At 47.2% G+C, this 23,336-nt stretch overlaps 1 protein-coding gene across 1 annotated transcript in view; it reads right to left on the bottom strand.

Annotated features, from left to right (window-relative positions):
- Positions 1 to 21,976, bottom strand: part of PIK3C2G (phosphatidylinositol-4-phosphate 3-kinase catalytic subunit type 2 gamma) — a 367,222-nt gene extending 345,246 nt beyond the window's left edge. The window contains exon 1 of the mRNA XM_063446623.1: positions 21,890 to 21,976. The gene's annotated coding sequence lies outside the window, so the exon portion shown is untranslated. The remainder of the gene's footprint in view (positions 1 to 21,889) is intronic.
- Positions 21,977 to 23,336: the final 1,360 nt, after the last annotated feature.

Genomic DNA, 23,336 nt, shown 5'->3' with positions numbered 1-23,336 from the left:
TAGAAGACAAGTGCGAGAATTCTTGGGGGCAGCAGGCTTCTGTAGGATATGGATTCCCAGCTACGCGATACTGGCAAAACCTCTGTATGCAGCTATCAAAGGTACAGAGCACGACCCCTTCTTATGGACTCAAGAACAGCAAACGGCATTTGAAGATGTGAAGAAGGCTTTGATGAGTGCCCCAGCATTAGGTCTACCTGATCACACACGACCATTCTACCTGTATGTACATGAGCAAAGAAGAATGGCTGTGGGAGTATTGACACAGTACTTGGGATCATGGCAAAGACCTGTTGCCTGCATGTCTAAGCAACTGGATGCAGTGGCCAGCGGACTTCCACCTTGTCTAAGAGCCGTAGCTGCAGCTGCCCTGCTAGTAGCTGAAGCCGATAAACTCACTCTGGGTCAAGAACTTTATGTACGAGTCCCACATGCAGTACAGACGTTGTTGGATTACAAAGGAAATCATTGGTTTAGTAACAGCCGTATGACCAAGTATCAAGCAATGTTGTGTGAAAACCCAAGAGTGCATTTAGAGACTGTAAATACCTTAAATCCAGCTACCCTTTTGCCACAACCTACTGAAAGTCAACATGATTGTTTGGAAGTGATGGATGAAGTATTTTCAAGTAGACCCGATCTTCGTGATTTTCCTATCCAGAACCCCGATGTTCAATATTATACCGACGGCAGTAGTTATGTGAAAGAAGGGATCCGCTATGCAGGATATGCAGTAACAACAATAGACAAGGTGATAGAAGCTCGGCCACTGGCAAAAGGAACATCAGCACAAAAGGCAGATTTGATAGCACTGACACGAGCGTTACAATTGGCTGAAGGTTTAAGAGTGAACATCTACACGGACTCCAAGTATGCGTTTTTAACCACTCATGCCCACGGAGCTTTGTATAAAGAAAGAGGACTATTGAATTCAGAAGGCAAAGAAATCAAGTACGCAGCCGAAATCCTACAACTATTGGAAGCAGTGTGGGAGCCGAAAGAAGTCGGTATCATACATTGTCGAGCGCATCTGAGAGGAGATGGTGATGTAACCAAAGGAAATCGGATGGCAGACAGTACAGCTAAGCGTGCCGCTGAATCGGGAAGACAGGAATGTGTGGAACATATAGCTGCTCTTATACCAACTCCACTGTCTCAATGGACTCCAGTTTATACAGCTCAAGAAGAGGAGTGGTTAAAGACTGAACAAATGGTATCAGTTAGAAGATGGAAGAATAGTCATTCCAGCATCACTAGCGGTAGAAATTGTCCAAAACTATCATAACGGGACACATTCTGGGAGAGACAGCACAGAAGAATCTCTCAGAAAACATTTATACATACCAAGATTGTCCAACTTGACTCAGGCCATTGTACGAAGATGTGTAACGTGTGCTAAGAATAATGCAAGGCAAGGACCAGTAAAGCCACCAGGAGTCCAGTTTATGGGGGGACTCCCCATGTCCGATTTACAAATTGACTATACAGTGATGCCTAAATCTGGAGGACATCGCTACCTGCTGGTGGTTGTGTGTACCTATTCAGGCTGGGTAGAAGCATGTCCTACTCGTACAGAGAAAGCAGGAGAAGTTGTGAGATTCCTGCTACGAGAAATAATACCCCGATATGGACTACCCTGCTCTATAGGATCGGACAATGGTCCAGCTTTTGTTCATCAGTGCCTACAACAACTGACTCATATGCTTGGTATAAAGTGGAGGCTTCATACGGCATATAGACCCCAGAGTTCTGGTAAGGTAGAGAGAATGAATAGAACTATTAAGAATCAGTTGGCTAAAATGTGTCAGGAAACCCAACTTAAGTGGAACGTTCTCTTACCCATAGCTCTATTGCGAATCTGCAGTACACCTACCAGAAGGATGGGCCTCTCTCCTTTTGAAATCATGTATGGGCGACCACCTCCCGTACTTGGTAACTTAAGGGGGGATTTGAGTCAGTTGGGAGAAGGAATTACCCGGCAGCAGGTTGTAGAGTTGGGTAAGACTATGGAGGAGGTACAGAAATGGGTACAAGATAGATTACCTGTGAATATTTATCCCCCAGTTCATAGTTACCACCCAGGAGACCAAGTGTGGATTAAAGAGTGGAATAATGTACCGTTAGGGCCCAAGTGGAGAGGTCCTTATGTTGTTCTTTTGTCTACCCCTACAGCGATAAAAGTAGCCGAAGTGACTCCGTGGATACATCACTCCAGGGTTAAACCAGCAGCAGTCGATTCTTGGCAAGTTACAGCAGATCCAGAGAATCCCTGCAAGATCCGGTTAAAGCGCACGACTCAGTCGGAGTGACGAGGAACCTTGTGGATTACAAATTTTATTGTTTCAGAGATTTGGTAAGTGAGTGAGAAGGCCATAATAAAGCCTGTCCGCTCACCGACGTATAGTATATAAGCCAGGAAAAGTCTAGAAGGGACCCCTGTGAAGACGAGCAGAACTCCATTCCCTGCAGCCCTTACATCCTGGAAGCTGAGGTGCCTTCGCACGGACGAAGACTGAGGATGACGACGAAAGATGTGTTCTTAATAATGTTTTTATATGTGTATTTTTATATTCAGGAAGGTAGAGGTACCGACACTCCTAGCTGTGAGGTATGCATTAAGACTACAAGAACAGGTAACCATATTTCCCAAACCCTAATTTGGCATTCACAATACGAGTGTAAAGGAGATGTATCAAGATGTAGATACCTAAATATAGAATATAGTGTGTGCCATTTAGGAGTAGGAGAACCTAAGTGCTTCAGTCCAGAGTATCAACCTCGTACAATTTGGTTGACTCTCAGGAATGGAGATCCTCAGGGGACCCTAATTAATAAGACGGTATTAGAATCCGTACATTCTTCGGGTGTTCTGCTATTTGATGCGTGTAAGGCGATATCAAGTGGTAGAAAGCCGTGGAATGTATGTGGGGATCTTAGATGGGAGAGGACGTATGGGTCTAATGATAAATATATTTGTCCCAGTAGTAAAAATAAATATGTGAGTCCTAGATGCCCAAATAGAGATTATAACTTTTGCCCATATTGGTCTTGTGTGGGGTGGGCAACTTGGGGACAGACAGTAGACAAGGACATGATTGTGACTAAGTTGCCTACCAGCCCATATTGTAAGTCTATGGAATGCAATCCAGTCCATATACTTATAAATAACCCCGACAAGTTCTTAGATAAATATGGTAATTTATTTGGGTTTCAAATATATGGGACGGGTTTAGATCCTGGGACAGTATTGTTTATAGGGATAGAGACTGATACGGTATCCTCCCAGACTCATCAAGTATACTATTCCTTTTATGAAGAGATGAGCATAGATAATAAGATCCCCCATAATGCTAAAAACCTGTTTATTGATTTAGCCGAAAGTATTGCCGGTAGTCTTAATGTTACCAACTGCTATGTGTGTGGAGGTACTAACATGGGAGACCAATGGCCTTGGGAAGCAAAGGAGGTAATGTCCGGTTCTGAGGCAGTTGACCAATTAATATCTACACAAGCCGATTATCATATGAGTGTTAGAGGTAAATCTGAGTGGAGATTAAAGACCTCCATCATCGGTTATGTTTGCATAGCAAGGAAGGGAATGATGTATAATACTTCTGTAGGATAATTAACTTGTCTAGGGCAAAAAGCTTATGATGATGATACAAAGAATACAACTTGGTGGTCGGCTTCAAATGTCTCAGAACCATCTAACCCGTTTGCTAGATACGCCAATTTAAAGGATGTGTGGTTTGATCTATCTATCACATCTAACTGGAGAGCCCCAGCAAATTTGTACTGGATCTGTGGTAAGAAAGCCTATTCGGAGTTGCCACAGGACTGGGAAGGGGCATGTGTGTTGGGTATGCTCAAACCATCCTTCTTCTTGTTACCTATTGAAACAGGTGAGACTTTAGGTGTTAAAGTGTATGATGTGAATCATAGGAAGAAAAGGGGACCCATAGAGATAGGCACCTGGGAAGATAATGAATGGCCTCCCCAGCGTATTATAGATTACTATGGGCCAGCCACGTGGGCAGAGGATGGTATCTTTGGTTATAGAACCCCTATTTATATGCTCAACCGTATTATAAGATTACAGGCGGTTGTTGAGATCATTACTAACGAGACATCACAAGCGCTCAATCTTCTAGCGAAGCATAATACCAGGATGAGGACAGCAGTATACCAAAATAGATTAGCCTTGGATTACCTTTTGGCAGTAGAGGGAGGTGTATGTGGGAAGTTTAACCTGAGCAATTGCTGTCTTCAAATAGATGACGAAGGGCAAGCAATAGCTGAGCTTACTAGCCATATGGTTAAACTAGCGCATGTGCCTACTCAGGTATGGAAAGGGTATAATCCAAGTAGTTGGTTTGGTAGCTGGTATGAGTGGTTTGGAGGGCTTAAGGCAGTGGTAGGTGGAGTCCTACCGATTTTAATGTTGTGTCTACTCCTTCAGTGTCTTATACCCTTAGTAGTTAGGTCTGTGCAAAGCCTGATAGAAAATATAGCAGAGAGGAAGGCTGCTGCACAGATAATGGCAATTTATAAATATAAGGCTCTAGATCAGGTAGAACCAATGCAGGAAGATGAGTGTTGAAGATTCACATCATAAGATAAGTCTGGTCTGGTTCAAGGTAACTTGCGGTGTATGCAAACCAAGGTTAAGTGATGCCTCAAGTAATTGTGAAATATCAAGAGGCATCAAAGGGGGGAATGTGGTGGAATCTCGGTAAAAATAAATTTAGTAGGCCGAGATTACCACGTGGCATGTGTACGTGCATATGCTGACGTATCGATCAGTTGGTTGCACGAGGCAAGATACGATCAGTAGTGTACGGAGCATGTGCAAGAATACAGGATGTAGTATTCCCCTCCTCCATTGTGCTGGACAGGCCATGCGGTCAAGCAGGAAGTTAATTCTTATTTGTATTGATTGGTTAAGAGAATGTGCGGGTGGAGCTTAATATGGGAGGAGTTATGTGCCTATATAAGGAGCCTGCACTATTGTCCGGGGCTCAGAACTTGCTGTATTTTGGTGACATTAGTCCCTCTGAGTCCCGATCGGTGATCCAATAAAGAATCTCTTCCTTCCTGAAGAAACCTGTGTCCATCTCTCTGTGCTTGGCTTCCGTCAGTTTCTCTGGTATCAACGGAATGCTGTCACTACGTACCATGCCCACAGGTTTGCCTGCTTATGGTTTTCAGGTCAGGACTATTTAACACTGTATTGCTTGCCTGTGCCTCTCCCCCCCCCCATCCTTTTCTGAATGTATTGCTTGTCTGTGCCTCTCCCCCTCCCCCTTCCTTCCTGTTGTATTGTGTTGGAGACCCCATGTAGGGGGTCGGTGCCTAACTTACCATGTGTGACAAAATAAAAGGATTTCTCTGTACCTGAGAGAGGATTGCATTCTCTCCCAGGCACAGAGGATCACGGGAGGGATTGCCCTCGGGGGTTGGGTTGAAGAATCCTTGCATTGGGCTTTTACATAAGTGGGTTTCTCTGTACCTGAGAGGGAACTGAATTCTTTCTCAGACACAGAGGATCATGGGAGGGATTGCCATGGGGGGTTGCGTTGGAAACCCCTTGCACAGGGCTTTTGCATAAAAGGCCATGTGTGGCCCTGAATAAAGAGTCAGTTTGTGTTGTACTCCCAGAGCTGTGTGTCGTCCAGTTACTGAGGGGGAAATAAATGCCTGCTTGTTGTAAGGGTTCCTAAGCTGCTGAAGGAAGGTATTAGCGGAGGTTACGGCCTGGTTACCCAGGGTCCACTACAGACCTGCCATGTGACCTAGAGACACCTCCTTGCCAAGATTTTCCCGAACCACATGCAGGATATCCTGAACTGACTGAAGGTTCCGAACCAGCAGCTAAGGGGGGCGAAACGAGAAGGGAAACCAGAAACCATGCTCAAAGCCTTTCAACAGGACGTTGGCTGCCCCGGTGAGTCCTATAACAGGCGAGCCACGGGCACATTGCGTTTATGACCACTGGCGTAATCACCCTTAGTCCCCAGATAGCTTTTCCCTGCTTCAAACACAGGGAGACAGGAGGAGCACCCCACAGGTGGAGCATTCGTGATTGAAACGGCACGAGGCTCCCCATTTGCAATGACTGTCATTAAATTTCCAACAAAATCCTGGCCTCTGCTGCGTGGCCGGTGAGGCAGAGGCTCCTCCCCCACTGCCCCCCACCCCAAGAAATGATGAGAAACCATCCTGCTGCGGTGCCAGGCAGGTCATAATAGAGAGCCAAAGGCCAATGTCCATCTGGGCCCAGGAAATTGAGGGGCACACCGCTAACCGTTGACGAAATTGCTCGTCATACTTCCACCAGCCCAGACCGCCATAGGTACGTCAAGCATTCCAAATGGTGTCCTTGTAGCAGAACAATGCGGAGCACTTCTGCGGAACCTTTTCCCAAATGACACTAGCCAGTATGGAAAAAGCGCAAATCCAATTTCCAAATGTGTTGGGGATATTTAGGTAACGGTATTTTTCTTTGTCTTTTTCCGATTCCTGGTTGTCCGTCTCCTCCATTGGCGGAAAAGAAAAATTCTGGACAAATTCTCCCTTCCAAATGTTTTCCCTAACTTCCTGCTTCAGATGCAAACCCAAAGGCCCAGACCAGCACATATAAGTGTGTGACAAATTGCCATTTGCCACTGGGCATTGGAGAGGACTGATTGCTAGCCTCCTGCCCTGTGACTATGGCCCTGGGATGTATTGCCCTTTAAGAACTGTATTTGGGCATAATGGATTTTTATTCTACTGTTTCTGGCCCTTTAAATGTGTTGTACAAAGAAAGGGTTTGTACTTTTAAAACTGGCACTTCCGATGCAGTCGAAGTGCCGAAGTCGCCGAAGTCGTCGAAGTGGGCGCCATTCGACAAACAAACACGTGGTGGCGGCCATTTTAACTTATTCGAATGTGGTCAGCGGTGTGTGCAGCCAAATCTATGGAACTGTTTTCGGCTACCCAATTGCACGAACACCGCTGGCCCGTACCTTCTATGTTACTTCGACACATCGGCTGGAGACTTAGTCCCGTTCGAAGATTCAAACGTTCGTTCGAATGGGACTTTTCTCGGTGTAAAATAGACCGACCGCACAGCCCAAATCCATGGAACTGTTTTGGGCATGAAAATGTGCTTGCGGTCGGTCAAAAGTGACATACCTATCTCCCGAACGGCTGAATGGATTCAAATGATTTTTGGGTATGTTTGTATTTGGAATGTGCTGATTAATAATATGTAACTTTTATTAATATTGGATGTATGGTTTAAGAGTTAGGAAAGTTGGGTAAAAAGTATGTTTAAACTGTACGGATAATTGGGTTACCTCTCAGGCTAAGGGGAGGGAATTTGTGGGATGTAACCATTGTGTGATTGGGTAATGTATAATTGTCTGTGGGCGTCTCCCTTGCAGGGGAGAATTGCATAAAAGCAGAGTGTGTGCCATTAAACCTGAGTTCTTCTTGACCCTCAACACGTAGTCTTGTCTCGTGATTGTAGGGTACAGCTATATTCACACTGGGGATTGCTATGCGCTGCATACTCCCTTGAGCTTTAATCACTTAGCTCTTTTGAGAGCTTGCTCCGGTTACGCTCTCCTTGGAGGAGAGGTTTTCCCCACACGGTCCTGGATGCTGGAGGTTCATACAGGGTAGAAGGAAGATGGCGAGACTCCAGTTAAGCTACGGCGGTTGTGGAGTCTGCGGTGGTTGTGGTGTTGTCTGCATTGCTTGGAGTCCTCAGGAAGCTCTAGGAGCATACATCAACGGAAGGTGTCCATTACAAAGTGGACCCCTGCGCAACGTCAGAACTCTCAGGTAGTCAAAAGGGCCAGCAGGAGACACAGGGAGGACAGGAGGGAGGAGAGAGAGGGGGGCCAGGAAGGTAGACAGAGGAAAGGGGGGAGCCCAAAATGGGTTATACAGTAATTATAATTTGTTATAATAAATGCTGTGGCCTGTTTCATCCATACTACGTTGTCTGTCATTATTTGGGGGGTGAATTGGGTTGGCTTATGTAATTATGCTGCATCGCGATTCCCCACTACGTACATACATGTGTTTAGTGGTGTTCGTGCAGTGCAGTGTCCGATTAGAGTTCCATGTACTCGAAGACCAAACATCGCTCATTGTGCTCGCGGCTTAAAATGGCTGCTGCCACCTGTTCGAATGCCAGCCAACCGCTTCGACCCACTTCGGGAGTTCGAAGTGCCATTTCAAACCACTTCCAGAGTTCAAAGTGCTGCTTCACAAACAGTGTCTTTAACCCCTTAAGGACCAAACTTCTGGAATAAAAGGGAATCATGACATGTCATACATGTCGTGTGTCCTTAAGGGGTTAAGCAAGGTTTATAACAGGGGTCATAGTCACAGGGCAGGAGGCAGGCAAGCAGGCTCCTCCAGGAGCTCGTGGCAAACTCATGTAAAAAGGGGAGTTTGTCAAAGGTTATATTTGCTTTAATCTGCTCCTCCCTCCCCACACACCCAATAACTCCCTACACTTTAACACACTGCCCCGTCAAACACACACACTGCACCCATCACAGACTAGACTCCACACACACTGCCTCACACACAAACCGCAACCCTCACATTCATACATTGCACCCCTTGCACACAGACATTGCACCCCTCACACATTCTGCTCCCCTCATCCCTCAAGCACATTGCACCCCTCACACACAGACACTGCTCCTATCCCTTACTACAGGCCCTATCCCCTACCCTTGCAGACCCCAGGCAAGTTATTAAACTGTTCTTAAACAATTTGACTACTTACTCTGGGAAGGCATCATGGTACTCCTGGCACCATAACCACTACATAAAGCTGTAGTGGTTATTGTGCCTGGATTATTTCTTGAAATAATCTCCAAGTGCCCCCTCCAGAGATTAGGCTCTGGATCCGCCAAAGCAATCAAATGCCAACTCTATGCACAAACACATTCACACACAAGTACACCACTGCTGGCAAATAGCAATAGGAAAAACACACAACTGCATTCAAATGCCAATGCTACACACTCACACACACACACAAATTCTATACAAAAACATGCTTGCATTCAAAAACAAACACTTTGTAAGGATGGGCAAATGATGGACCCCAGCTGGCACAGCATTGTGGGATTTGTACGACAGATGAAGATCTCGCATTAGAAGTGGCTGCCAAAAAAGTCTTGCCCTAGGGCACTCTCTACATTAGTTGCACCACTGAGTGGAACAACAGAAAGTGCAACAGGTGCAATGGCACTGGGGTCCACTTATGGACACCCATCAGGAAAGGTAGAGCAGTGAGTAGCCTGACAATTTTCCTTCTTAGCAAACAGTTGGACCTCTTAAGTGAGGAACAAGATAGATATGCCAGGCCTGTGTGAGCAGAAATATCACAGGTCCTGGCACTTTAGGAGCTGGGATAGGACCCCTCTACAGTGTGTGGATAGCAAGGAGATTGAGAAGATATGTTTGAGGGGATTTAAGGGATCAAATAGAAGAAGAATGTGACGATCTATTGAGAGAGGGAGGGGTTAATTGGCAGAGGAATGTGGCAGTCTGATGGTTAGTTGGCAAGGCAAATGTGCAAGTCTAATTTGGAAACAGGGAGGGTTCATAGGCAGGCAATATGGCATACCCTAATTTGGGCAGGGAAAGGGCTAATTGTCAGGGAATTTACCAGTCGATCTTGGGGAAAGAGAGGGTGAACTGACATGGGGATGTGGGATCTTATGACTATAGAGTTGTTTATTTTGCAGTGGCGGCGGCCATCTTGGGACACGAACACAGACAGTGGTGTTTGGTCATCGAGTGTATGGAACTAAAATCGGACACCCGATGGCATGAACACCGCTAAGACTTCCATACCAAATATGTTTGCCACTATTTATACGAATAAAGTGGCATTCGGTAAAAACATTCTTTGAACCAAGGAGACTCTGGAAACATTCACAAACTGTTATTTGTATTTAAAACGGTGTATTTGATATTCCCAAAATAGACCGCACAACCTGATTTCCTGGAATTATTTTGGGCAGGCGTGTGCGGTCGGTCTAAATTATACCACAGTGGTGTTTCGGCTGCGGTTGTGGCATTTGAGTGCTTTCGGAATATGTTGGGCACTCAGATCCAGGCTATCTGTGGATATAGGACTTGAAGGGATATCTCATTGTTAAATATATATTTTGATGTATTTTTATTATGCTTGTCCTTGGCCTGATAGGTAATGTAATTATGTGTGTGCTTATGTTGCTGTCCCCTCTCAGGTCCAGTGGGGAATGCCCCTGGAATGTGTCACCAGAATCCCCTTGCATGGGGCTTGCATAAAAGGCCAGCTGTGGCTCCCATTAAAGCAGTTCCAGTTTTACCCTCAACACAGAGCCTCGTCTCGTGTCTGTAGGGAACAGTGATAACAGCCATATCACTACGTTTTAGGATTCTTGCTTCCAGGATTATTGCATCTCTACTCACACTGGGGGAAAATAATATCTATGGAGGTTAAACCCCTCTTCCCATCGGGGTGTCTGCCACAAAAAATACATCAAAATATATAGTTAATAGTGATGTCGCGAACATAACATTTTCGGTTCGCGAACGGCGAACGCGAATTTCCGAAAATGTTCACGAACCGGGCGAAACATGGTCCCCAAACCCCTAGTCACCCCCTCCCCCCCCCAATAAAATGTATCCCCTTACCTACCCCCCTCACCCTAAAAACTAATGAGGGGGGACCTTTAACTAAGTACCTGTAAAAAAATAAATAAAACTTACCATTCGATGTTTCTTTCTTCTAAAATCTTCCTTTTTCAGCCCCAAAAAAGGGCAAATAAAAAACCATGTCCGACGCAATTATAAAAAAATAAAACGAGCGCAAAAAAATCTTCACCCATGGAGGGCTCCGCGCAGACTGAGCTCTGCAGGGCGGGGGAAGGCTTGAATTCCAACGTGTCGGGCTGTCGCAAATCAAGCGCCTCACTGGCATGTTGTTTCGCCGCTGGATATCGGCAAAGTGCGCCATGGCCGTGTAGGATCGCCTGAAATGGCCACACACCTTCCTGGCCTGCTTCAGGACGTCCTGTAAGCCTGGGTACTTAAGCACAAAGCGTTGTACCATCAGATTACACACATGTGCCATGCACGGCACATGTGTCAACTTGCCCAACTTCAATGCCGCCAACAATTTTTTTTCCATTGTCACAAACCATTTTGCCAATATCCAGTTGCTGCGGAGTTAGCCACTTTTCCACCTGTGCGTTCAGGGCAGACAGGAGTGCTTGTCCGGTGTGACTCTCTGCTTTCAATCAAGTCAAACCCAAGACGGCGTGACACTGCCATATCCGGGATGTGGAATAGTACCTGGGGAGCTGGGGGGGTGCCGTTGATGTGGAGCAAGACGCAGCAGCAGAAGAGGACTCAGCCGAGGAGGTTATGGAAGAGGATGGAGTAGGAGGAGTAAAGGAGGTGGCAGCAGGCCTGCCTGCAAGTCGTGGCGGTGTCACCAACTCCTCTGCAGAGCCACGCATTCCATGCTTGGCAGCCGTCAGCAGGTTTACCCAATGCGCAGTGTAGGTGATATACCTGCCCTGACCATACTTTGCAGACCAGGTATCAGTGGTCAGATGGACCCTTGCCCCAACACTGTGTGCCAGACATGCCATTACTTCCTTTTGCACAATCGAGTACAGGTTGGGGATTGCCTTTTGTGCAAAGAAATTTCGGCCGGGTACCTTCCACTGCGGTGTCCCAATAGCTACAATTTTTTTTAATGCCTCAGACTCCACCAGCTTGTATGGTAAAAGCTGGCGGGCTAAGAGTTCAGTCAAGCCAGCTGTCAGATACCGGGCAAGGGGGTGACTTTGTGACATTGGCTTCTTACGCTCAAACATGTCCTTGACAGACAACAGACTGTGGGCAGATGAGCAGGAACTGCTCAAGGCGAGAGACGGAGGGGCGGATGGTTGAGAGGGGGCAAGGAGGACAGCAGTGGTTAACGTGGCTGAAGATGCTGGACCAGGAGGAGGATGGCGGCTTTGTGCTTGTGTGCTGCTTGTACTCATGTGTTGATCCCATAGGCGTTTGTGATGTGCGATCATGTGCCTTCGCAAAGCAGTTGTACCTAGGTGGGTGTTGGACTTCCCACGACTCAGTTTCTTTTGGCACAGGTTGCAAATGACATCGCTGTTGTCAGAGGCAGACACACAAAAAAATGCCACACTGCTGAGCTCTGCAATGACGGCATTCTGGTGGTGGACACAGCATGCTGTAACGGAGCTCCGTGTACTCCGACCGAGTACCCTCCGTTGATGGATGCTCCTAGCGCTCTCAGAGGACTCCAAGCACTGCAGACGACACCACAACCACCGAAGGATCCACAACCGCCGTAGCTTAACTGGAGCCGCGCCGTCTTCCTTCCACCCTGGATCGGCTTCTGTCCTCCAGGACCGTGTGGGGAAGACCTCTCCTCCGGGAGAGCGTAACAGGAACAAGCTCTTAAAAGAGCTAAGTGATTAAGCTCAGGGGAATATGCAGAGCATAGCAATCCCCAGTGTGATACAGCAATTCCCTCCAATAACGAGACGAGGCTACGTTTTGAAGGGTCAAGAAGAACTGAGGACTGGGACACCCAGCCTGCTTTTTATTACAAAAAGGTACATACAGGACACTCCCAGGGGGAGGATGAAAGTAACCAATCACATACATGGTACCACCCCCACGTCTCCTCCCCTCAGATAAACATAATTAACATAACACCGTACGTCCATGTGTGTAATGCTGCCTGCCTGACACATATCCCTGTTATCTACATCCTCTGGCAATAATGGTTGCGCATCACTCATTTCTTCAAACGGATGTGTAAATAACTCCTCTGACATACCAAGTGAAGCGGCTGTGGTGCTAGTGTTAGTGGTGGCGGCAGGCGGGTGAGTGGTATCTTGAGAGGTGCCCGAAGCTAAGCTGGAGGAGGATGGTGCGTCAAGGTTCCGAGCGGAAGCTGTAGAAGATTGGGTGTCCTGTGTTAGCCAGTCAACTATGTCCTCAGAACTTTTCAAGTTCAGGGTACGTGACCTCTGAAAAGTGGGCATTATTCTAGGGCCAAAGGGAATTACAGCACCATGACCACGATGGCCCCTGCGGGGTGGCCTGCCTCTGCCTGTCATTTTTTTTGGGATTAGTGATACTAAGCATGCAAGCTACTGTGAGACCAAATATGAGAGGCACTGTGCAGTGGCAGAGGTTGGAAGAGTACACGCTGTAGGCCTGACACACCCGCTTGAAGACAACTAACTGCTATTCAATCTATAACAGTGAAAAAAAGTTTTTTCTTTGTAAAGGCACGCTATAGAGACACCAGATATGAGTGGCAAAGTACACTTGCAGAGGTTGGCAGAGCACACGCTGAAGGCCTGACACCCAGACGCTTGCAGACAACTAACTGCTATTAGCTTACAGTGAAAAACTTCTTTTCTTTGTAAAGGCACGGTATAGAGACACCAGATATTAGTGGAAAAGTACACTTGCAGAGGTTGGCAGAGCACACGCTGAAGGCCTGACACCCAGACTCTTGCAGACAACTAACTGCTATTAGCTTACATTGAAAAACTTTTTTTATTTGTAAAGGCACACTATAGAGACAAAAGATATGAGTGGCAAAGTACACTTGCAGAGGTTGGCAGAGCACACGCTGAAGGCCTGACACCCGCTTTAAGGGCACTGACTGCTATTTGCTTACACTGAAAAACTTTTTTTCTTTGTAAAGGCACGCTATAGAGACACCAGATATGAGTGGCAAAGTACGCTGGCAGAGGTTGGCAGAGTACACCCTGAAGGCCTGACACCCAGACGCTTGCAGACAACTAACTGCTATTCAATCTATTACAGTAAAAAAAAATGTGTTCTTTTTAAATGTCAAGCTTAAGCTATTGTTACACCAGATATGAGTGGTGGCACTGGGCAAGTGGGCACAGTCTCCACTGTGAGCCTGACACAGAAGCTGGCAGACAACTAACTGCTATTAGATTACACAGGGAAAAAAGCAGACTGATGTTCTAGCCCTAAAAAGGGCTTTTTGGGGTGCTGTCCTTACAGCAGAGATCAGATGAGTCCTTCAGGACTGTAGTGGACACTGAATACCCTAGCCTAGCTATCAATTTCCCTATCTAATGTGCAGCAGCTACACTTTCCCTCCTCTATCTAAGAATGCAGCTTCAGAATGAATCTAAAATGGATGCTGTACAGGAGGTGGGAGGGTCTGGAAGGGAGGGTCTGCTGCTAATTTGCTGGAATGTGTCTGCTGACCGTGAGGTACAGGGTCAAAGTTTGCTCAATGATGACAAATAGGGGGCGGATCGAACCGCGCATGTGTTCGCCCGCCGCGACGAAAACGAACACGCTATGTTCGCCGGGAACTATTCGCCAGCGAACAGTTCGGTACATCACTACTGACATTCCAGGGGCTTTTCACTGGTGGACTCTGTGGAAAACTTAACATGCAATAATATCTCCCATCATGCTCTTCTGTACCGGATAGATAATTGCGTAAGAGTACTCCTTTAATTACATTATCTCTCCAAACAGAAAAGTATACAATATAACATAAAAATACATAATTCATGAAATATACCTCTGAACTTCCCTTCATTGAATGGTTGGGATCTGAGCGCACAATCTGGTGAAAGACCGCTCAGATCCATTCATTAGAATAGAAAAGCCATTCAAATTAAGTTATGGACCGGAGAGCCACGAGGCGCAAGCCCCAAAATAGTTCCTGGTAGTTGGCTGCTTTTACCGGTCTCCTTTCGGGAGTTCCTGTGAACAAACAAATGAACAAATACACACATTTACTGGCTAGTGTGGTATAAGATGTTTGTGGGGCTGATTTCACCGAATGCCGCTCTCTTTTGACAAATGGATCTGTCCATACGAACTGCATGGAAGTCCAGCGGTGTTTGCGAGGTCGAGTAGCCGATTTTGGTTTCATGCACTCGATGACCAAACACTGCTGGGCAAATATGGCTGCCGCCACATGTTCAGTTATACGAATGGCGGCCACCCATTAAATCATTAGGGTTTTGTGGCTTGCCCAATGTTGCCAGTTGTTAATTGGACACACACAACTCCCTTGTGTGGTCTCCCATTCAACAGTTTATTCGTTTTATGAACAATGTATCCCAATCTTGTACGTGAAACTGACATACAAATGTCTTTGGTCTTTGCAGGAAAAGTTAGGCGAATGACCCCAGTCTTTTGGATGATAAAGTGGCTAGGTTTGCCACAGGTTTCTGTCGAGAATATTAAATACACAGTTTTATATACAAATAACAGTTTGTGAATATGTTTACAGAGTATCTGTGGTTCGAAGAATGATTTTACCGAATGGCACTTTGTTCGTGTAAATAGTGCCGAACATATTTGGGTATGGAAGTCTTAGCATTGTTCGCATCGTCGAGTGTCCGATTTTAGTTCCATAAACTCGCCGACCAAACACCGCTGTCTGTGTTCGTGTTTCAAGATGGCCACCGAATGACGACCACTCAGGCCCTGGGGAGATAGCGCAGCTAAGCGGACAAGGGCACATGTAGGAGTGTGGGGATAGATGCATGGGATTGGTTGGGAAGAGTCTGTGGGTGGGATTATGTTCTGTGTAAGACAGTGTGGGGGAGGTCTTACCTCAGTGCCACTTGGGATTCGGGCCAGCAAACAGCTTCCTGTCCTCCTGCTCCTGTTTGCCTGGGCCTGCAGGTTACACAGCTTGATGGTTGAGGCTTCTGGCTTCCCTCAGGGCTGCTGCAGCGTGGATGGTGGCCGGCTCCTGTGGGGACAATGGGCAAGCATTAATGAGGTATGGCTACCGGTGTGGGCCCCCCCCGCGGCCTACCTCCCCCTGGAGCACCCCCTGCGGTCTCCCCTGCTGCCTCCCCTGCGGCCCCTACCCCTGGGGGCCGCTCCAGCACTGGCAGGCGTTCCCACCGCCTGCCAGCCTCTTCCCAGCTCCTACTCCTCAGGCCCGGTTGAGGGTGTGGAGCCCGGGCCTGAGGCACCACCAGGACCGCGTGTCTGGGGGCTCCAGGCACGCGGCCTGCATCCAGAGACCGAGATTTGCGGCCTTCCAAGGCTGCGCACGTGGCGCAGCCTGCTCCCTCAAGGTCTGAGGTCAGGCCTTCATCTACCGCCCGTGAGTACATCCAGGCGGCGAGTGGCCGCCCGGCACCATTCCAGGTCCCCCTGCGGCCGGCAGGGGGGTGGGGCTGCCGCTGGGGCCCCTGTGGTAAGTGGTACCGCTGTTGGGGGTGCGTGGGTGGTCCCCTTGTCGGTCGGGAGCCTCCTCTGCCGGTGAGGAAGGCTCCCGGTACTCTCTTTTCTGTTCCCTCCCCCTCCCATGTGGCTGCTGTCAGTGGGTCCCCTGGGGGGCCCATCTTCCCACTGTCAGGGCCCCCGGGACCCTCTCATCCTTTTCTGTCCTCCACACCCCCCCCCCTTTCAGCCCTGTGGGTCCTTTTCCTTTCTTTCTGCTCCCTCCCTTCCCCTCTCCTGGTTCCTATCCTGCCCCCCCATCTCCTCCCTGTCCCTCCCCTCTTTTCCCCTCTCCATGTTCCTATTCTGCTCTATCTGGGTCCCCTCTGTTCTCCACCCCCCCCTCCTACCTTGCCTGGACCCCCTCCCCCCCCCTGCAGGTCACTTACCTCGGCCATCTCCTCTGGGGCAGGGGATCGCGTCTTCTCCACTGCTCTCTTCTCAGGACTGCTGCTGTTTCAGGACACGTCCAGCAGGTGGCGCCTGGATCACAGCTGATGGCTTTTCTGGATGCTGGAACTGCTGTTTCTTTGCCTCAGCCTTCTGTGAGCGCAGTGCCGGGTTTGGATCGCCAGGCTGCGACCGGTATGTACATTTCCCTTCCCCCTCTTTTGGCGCTTCACATGCCTCCGTGGTTCCTTCTTTTCTTCAGTTTGGTCCTTTTTAAAAAAAAAAATTAAAAATTACTAAATAAAAAAATTACTACATACATCAATACATAGATTTCAATACCAAAAAAAAAAAAAAAAATATTTATAAGACAGAAATTAACTGTACATTCCCGAATGGCTTAACAAAAAAAAATAAAACAAAAGAGAGGCGGTACTAGTCTCCAAACAATTGGGTACATGGACGCAGCTTCCCGCCCTCCACCCCACCCCCCCCCCCTTTTTCATTTCAGTATGTGTCATGTGTTTCGGTATGCTTTCTTGCAGTGTCCGGCGCAGCTGATAGCGCCGGCGATGCCTCCCAGGTTTACGTGACCCTGGGTGTTGCTGAGCTTTCATGGCCCGCTTGGCTTGCGCGCGATGCCAGGGAGCAGATGGGGCGGGGGGCTTTTATTGCAGGTATGTTCCCTCCTGCCACGGGGGGTCCATTGCCTAAGATGGACATTGGGGGGCTCCAGAGGGTCGTGGGGAGCATGCTGTGGTCAGTTAAACCCCATGGCGCATATTCAGATGCGCCCTGTTTTCTGGATAGCATGGTCAGGGAGAGGGCTCCCCGAGAATGCGCTGCGTGGTTCTGCGGTCAGGACGCTCTCGGGGCGCATGTCGTCCCTGGGATGAGCTGGGTTGGTGGAGGTACGTTTTGCGGTGCGGCCCTTCTTGTCCCGGGACCAGATGGGCTTCGGCCTCTGGTTTTACTTGGGGCTCGTCTGGCGCTTCACCATGATGCGTTTTCGTCCTCTCTGCAATCTGTCAGGATGGGGGACGTGGGTGCTCTCGGTACAGGACCCTCAGTCCATGAGAGAGCTCCATCGGGCGGGTGGGTCCAGTTTACCAAGGACGCTCGAGGAGCTTACTTCCTCAATCGTTTGGTGTGCCCCTGAAGTCCACTCTGCGGGTCCCCCCTTTGGGTTGCGGTGTCCATGGAGGGGCGAGGTCGATATCGCCAGATTCCTTATCTGCTCAGTTGTCGTTTCATTCCAGGGGCTAGGTTTGGGATGGTAGCTCGGCGCAACGGTCTGAGTGGGTGGGGCACTGGGACTTTGCTGTCGGAGGCGGCTGTGGAATTTGTTTTCCGGCTGCTGCCGGTACATCGGTCGGGTTATTGCTTCCGGGCTGTTTTTCTGACGGTTGGGTTTGGGTGGCTATGTGCCTCCAGGGGAGTTGCTCCCGATGTCGCTTATGTGTGGGGCCATCAGTGTCGGACGTACGCACTCTGCTGCTGCGGGGTTTTTCTTGGGGTAGTGTTTCAGAGATTCCGGGTTCCGTGGCCCAGGCCATGTCCGTGGGTCGGGATACGTGCTGTAGTCTCATGGTTAGAGGGGTCAATTTCTGCAGGGGGAACATTGGTTACCACTGGCTGCGGTTTGGGTCATCGGGCAGGAGGCGTCGGGGTTTTGCGGGGAGGTGTGGTTTTCGGCTGCGCTACCCATGGGCTCTCTGGGGGGCGCTGGACTTTGCCTGTTGTGGTTGCCCTTGGGACTGTATGGGGTTCCTTCTGGGCCTTGACAGTGGCTTGTGCAATCTGGCCCCCTAACTTCTTTCCGATGACTTCCGACTGTTTGCCGTGCAACGGGTTTGGGGTTTTGGGCCATGTTGGGCTCTCAATGGTGTGCTGACTCCTGCCCGTTACGGTGGCTAGCATTGGGGCTCTGGCGGACTCTGGTGTTCTTGGAGCTTCCCCTTTCTAGGGGCATGGTAGGCATCGGGTTCCCAGCTCGCGAACAGGTGGGGTGGTTCTCCTTCGGGACCATCGTGGGGTGGTGCTGGCTGTCTTTATCATGTGACAGTACCCTCTACCCCAGTTGTGCTCTGGTTGCGGTGCCTGGCTCGGCGCTGTTTGAGGCTAGGGGCGGCTGGGCAAAGGTTTATTTTATTTATTTATTTATTTTTCTTTCGTCCGGGTATTCCCAATGGGATGGCCGATGCTCTGTCTTGTTCACTATAGGGCGTACTTCAGGCGGAGGTGTCGCGGGGTCGATTTTATAGGGCAGTGGAGGTGTGGTCGCTTGGTCTAACGGTCGGATGAAGCTGGTCTCTGGGTTGATCTCTGAGGCGGAGTGGGGCCCTCTCTAATAAGGTGGGAGTGATCGGGACGGATGGGAACGTTTCCTGGGGGTTTCCGGGAGTGGACTGCTCATCTACATGTTTGGTCCCGTCTATTATGGGCATTGGGGGCGATTTCTGCGACTAGCAGGGCTCGGCTTCCTGTTCATGTTACGATCGTCGGCACGTGGGTGGGTGTTTTTGGTGGAGTTGGGTAAGCGTAGGGTCGGACTTCCTTCAGGTTTCGACGCTCAACGGCTGTTGTCGTTGGGAAGGGTAAGTCGGTTGCGGTTTGCTGATTCGTCAATAGAATCTGTGCAATTCTTGGATGTTGCGGGGTTTACTTTCTGCATCCTCCTGTGGTAGGTGGAATGCACGGGGTAATGGTTTGGATCCTACCATGCTATAATGGGTTTCCAGGATAGTCTGCAATATACCGTTCCGATCGGGGGCAGTGCCGGTTTCCGTCATTTGCCTGTTTTCATTGGGAGTGCTGTTCCGTCCCCTGGATTGTTCGGCCTCCTCACCCTGTTTGGTTCTCGGAGATGGGTTTTCACCCCCACGTCCATTTAGTTGGGGTGTTCCTCTTGGGGGCTCAAATTCCTGGATAAGGATGGTGGGGAATTCAAGGGGCATTTATTTTGGTTGGGGCGGCTAAGGACACCGCCAGGCTGGGCGTGCCTGCGCCAATGGTTCAGAGGGCTCGGATGGTGGGAGTCAAGGTGGTGGGTTCCTTGGGTTCGCCTTGCTGGTCTCTGACTGGATTTATCTCCGCGGTTACGGTCCCCCACCACCACAGACTGGGGAGGGTGGGATTTTCGTGTGTACTTTGGGCCAGGAGGCGGGGGCGAGTGGTTGGATCTTCCGCCTTCAGGAGCGGAGGTTCGGGGTCTGGCACCGGATACGTGAGGGGGGTGTGGCTCCTCCTCATACGGGGTCAGCTGTCCCGCCTCATGGGGTACCAGGGGTTTTGTCATCCCTGGGTGGCATGACATGGGTCGGTAACAGTTTCGGACTTGGGTGCTCTTCAATTTGGACATGTTACGCATTATGTTTCTTCCCCAAGGTTCTCAGGGACTAGGCTGCGCCTATCGCCCTTTCCTGTTGGCAGTGCGCTCCGCAAGTGAGTGCCCTGGTGCGCTGCTGTCGGTCATCGGACTAGATGTGTTTTTAGGTTTGTCGTGGCCATAAATATATAAAAAAAAAAAATTAAAAAATAATTCAAATTAAAATTTCCGGTTAGCCTTTTGGGTTTGGCCGAATGTGGCCTAGTTATCTCGAAGGAAGGGTGCGCTTGCTGGAGGTCGGACTTGACCTCTGTTACTCTAGCGCTGCGAGAAGTGGTGGAACAGGCCATGGCTGGTTGTGGTGGGGTCCCCCGCTGATTTTAGGCGTAAAACAGCGGGGTTGTGGCGGGGGTATGTCCTTGCCAATTGAGTTTGAGGTTACGTTTAAGTAGATGGAATGAGATGAACAAGTTTTTTAAGGTCTCAAACCTCCCCTGCTCTAAAGGTTTAACTTTAGGTTGCCTGAGGTCTCGTGCCCATCGAGCGTGGATAAGGTCGGCTGATGGCAGGCATTGGAAGGATTTTTTATGACGAGGGGGGAGGTGAGAGGGAGTGGTGATTAGGAACCACTCCATGGTTTTATTGGCAAGGACGGTTGGGTCACTGTATAACACTATGGGTGGAGTTATATATGTATATATGTTAATTTATGCTTATTTATGTCTAATGTTTTGGTTACAGAAAAGAAGAGATTTAATAAATAAAGTTATGGATGTGTTATGCAGTAATTTAGTTGTGATAATAAATGCTGTGGCCTGTTTCATCCATACTAAGTGGTCTGTCGTTATTGGGGGGGTTTAATGGGGTTAGATGTTGTTCTAGGCTGCATCGCGATTCCCCACTACGTACATACAAGGCCCTGGGGAGATAGCGCAGCTAAGCGGACAAGGGCACATGTAGGAGTGTGGGGATAGATGCATGGTATTGGTTGGGAAGAGTCTGTGGGTGTGATTATGTTCTGTGTAAGACAGTGTGGGGGAGGTCTTACCTCAGTGCCACTTGGGATTCGGGCCAGCAAACAGCTTCCCTCCCGCCCGCCCTATACTATATTTTGTCGCAGCTAGCCGGGGGTATGTCCTTGCCAATTGAGTTTGAGGTTACGTTTAAGTAGATGGAATGAGATGAACAAGTTTTTTAAGGTCTCAAACCTCCCCTGCTCTAAAGGTTTAACTTTAGGTTGCCTGAGGTCTCGTGCCCATCGAGCGTGGATAAGGTCGGCTGATGGCAGGCATTGGAAGGATTTTTATGACGAGGGGGGAGGTGAGAGGGAGTGGTGATTAGGAACCACTCCATGGTTTTATTGGCAAGGACGGTTGGGTCACTGTATAACACTATGGGTGGAGTTATATATGTATATATGTTAATTTATGCTTATTTATGTCTAATGTTTTGGTTACAGAAAAGAAGAGATTTAATAAATAAAGTTATGGATGTGTTATGCAGTAATTTAGTTGTGATAATAAATGCTGTGGCCTGTTTCATCCATACTAAGTGGTCTGTCGTTATTGGGGGGGTTTAATGGGGTTAGATGTTGTTCTAGGCTGCATCGCGATTCCCCACTACGTACATACAAGCCAACCACTTAGAATATTGAGGTGCTTGCAGTTACAGAGGTGTAAGCAGACATTAATCGGGTCAACAAGTTGCAGATTATTCGGCATTCAAATGGGGCAAAGTTAACATATGTGGTGGATGTATTTCACCGAACAAAGAGGAGAGAGGGAACAAAGAGATGTAAAATCCAGGGACAGGGATGTCTGTCAAAATCATATTAACCTTTATACACATAGATCATATAGAATAGATTTGGAAACATACCTTCCTTCTAGTAAAGGCTGGTTCAGGTGATTCTGCTATAGCTGTCAGGAAGCCTTGTCTTCAGCAGATGAATAACTAATGCACCGAGTCACCCAGCTACCAATGTCACTCAGCCCACAGGGTGTTCAGTTTGAGCAAATAAAGTAAGCAAACAGTAAGAGAAGCTGAATATCTGACCGAAATCAAACTGCAGAGTAACAGAACAACAGCAGCAGAGTAACATCATAATATAATAATGCTGTATAGTACGGAGTAACATCATAATATAATAATGCTATATAGTACGGAGTAACATCATAATATAATAATGCTATATAGTACGGAGTAACATCATAATATAATAATGCTATATAGTACGGAGTAACATCATAATATAATAATGCTATATAGTACGGAGTAACATCATAATATAATAATGCTATATAGTACGGAGTAACATATTAATATAGTAATGCTGTATAGTACAGAGTAATATATTAATATAGTAATGCTGTATAGTACACTGTAATATATTAATATAGTAATGCTGTATAGTACGGAGTAACATATTAATATAGTAATGCTGTATAGTACAGAGTAACATATTAATATAGTAATGCTGTATAGTACAGAGTAATATATTAATATAGTAATGCTGTATAGTACGGAGTAATATATTAATATAGTAATGCTGTATAGTACAGAGTAATATATTAATATAGTAATGCTGTATAGTACAGAGTAACATATTAATATAGTAATGCTGTATAGTACAGAGTAACATATTAATATAGTAATGCTGTATAGTACGGAGTAATATAATAATATAGTAATGCTGTATAGTACAGAGTAATTTATTAATATAGTAATGCTATATAGTACGGAGTAACATCATAATATAATAATGCTATATAGTACGGAGTAACATCATAATATAATAATGCTATATAGTACAGAGTAATATATTAATATAGTAATGCTGTATAGTACGGAGTAACATATTAATATAGTAATGCTGTATAGTACAGAGTAATATATTAATATAGTAATGCTGTATAGTACGGAGTAACATATTAATATAGTAATGCTGTATAGTACGGAGTAACATATTAATATAGTAATGCTGTATAGTACAGAGTAATATATTAATATAGTAATGCTGTATAGTACAGAGTAATATATTAATATAGTAATGCTGTATAGTACAGAGTAATATATTAATATAGTAATGCTGTATAGTACAGAGTAATATATTAATATAGTAATGCTGTATAGTACGGAGTAACATATTAATATAGTAATGCTGTATAGTACGGAGTAACATATTAATATAGTAATGCTGTATAGTACAGAGTAATATATTAATATAGTAATGCTGTATAGTACAGAGTAATATATTAATATAGTAATGCTGTATAGTACAGAGTAACATATTAATATAGTAATGCTGTATAGTACAGAGTAATAT

Source organism: Pelobates fuscus, chromosome 3 (genome assembly GCF_036172605.1).
Source record: "Pelobates fuscus isolate aPelFus1 chromosome 3, aPelFus1.pri, whole genome shotgun sequence".
Classification (NCBI taxonomy): Eukaryota; Metazoa; Chordata; class Amphibia; order Anura; family Pelobatidae; genus Pelobates; species Pelobates fuscus.
This window is presented reverse-complemented; position numbering and strand designations above follow the sequence as displayed.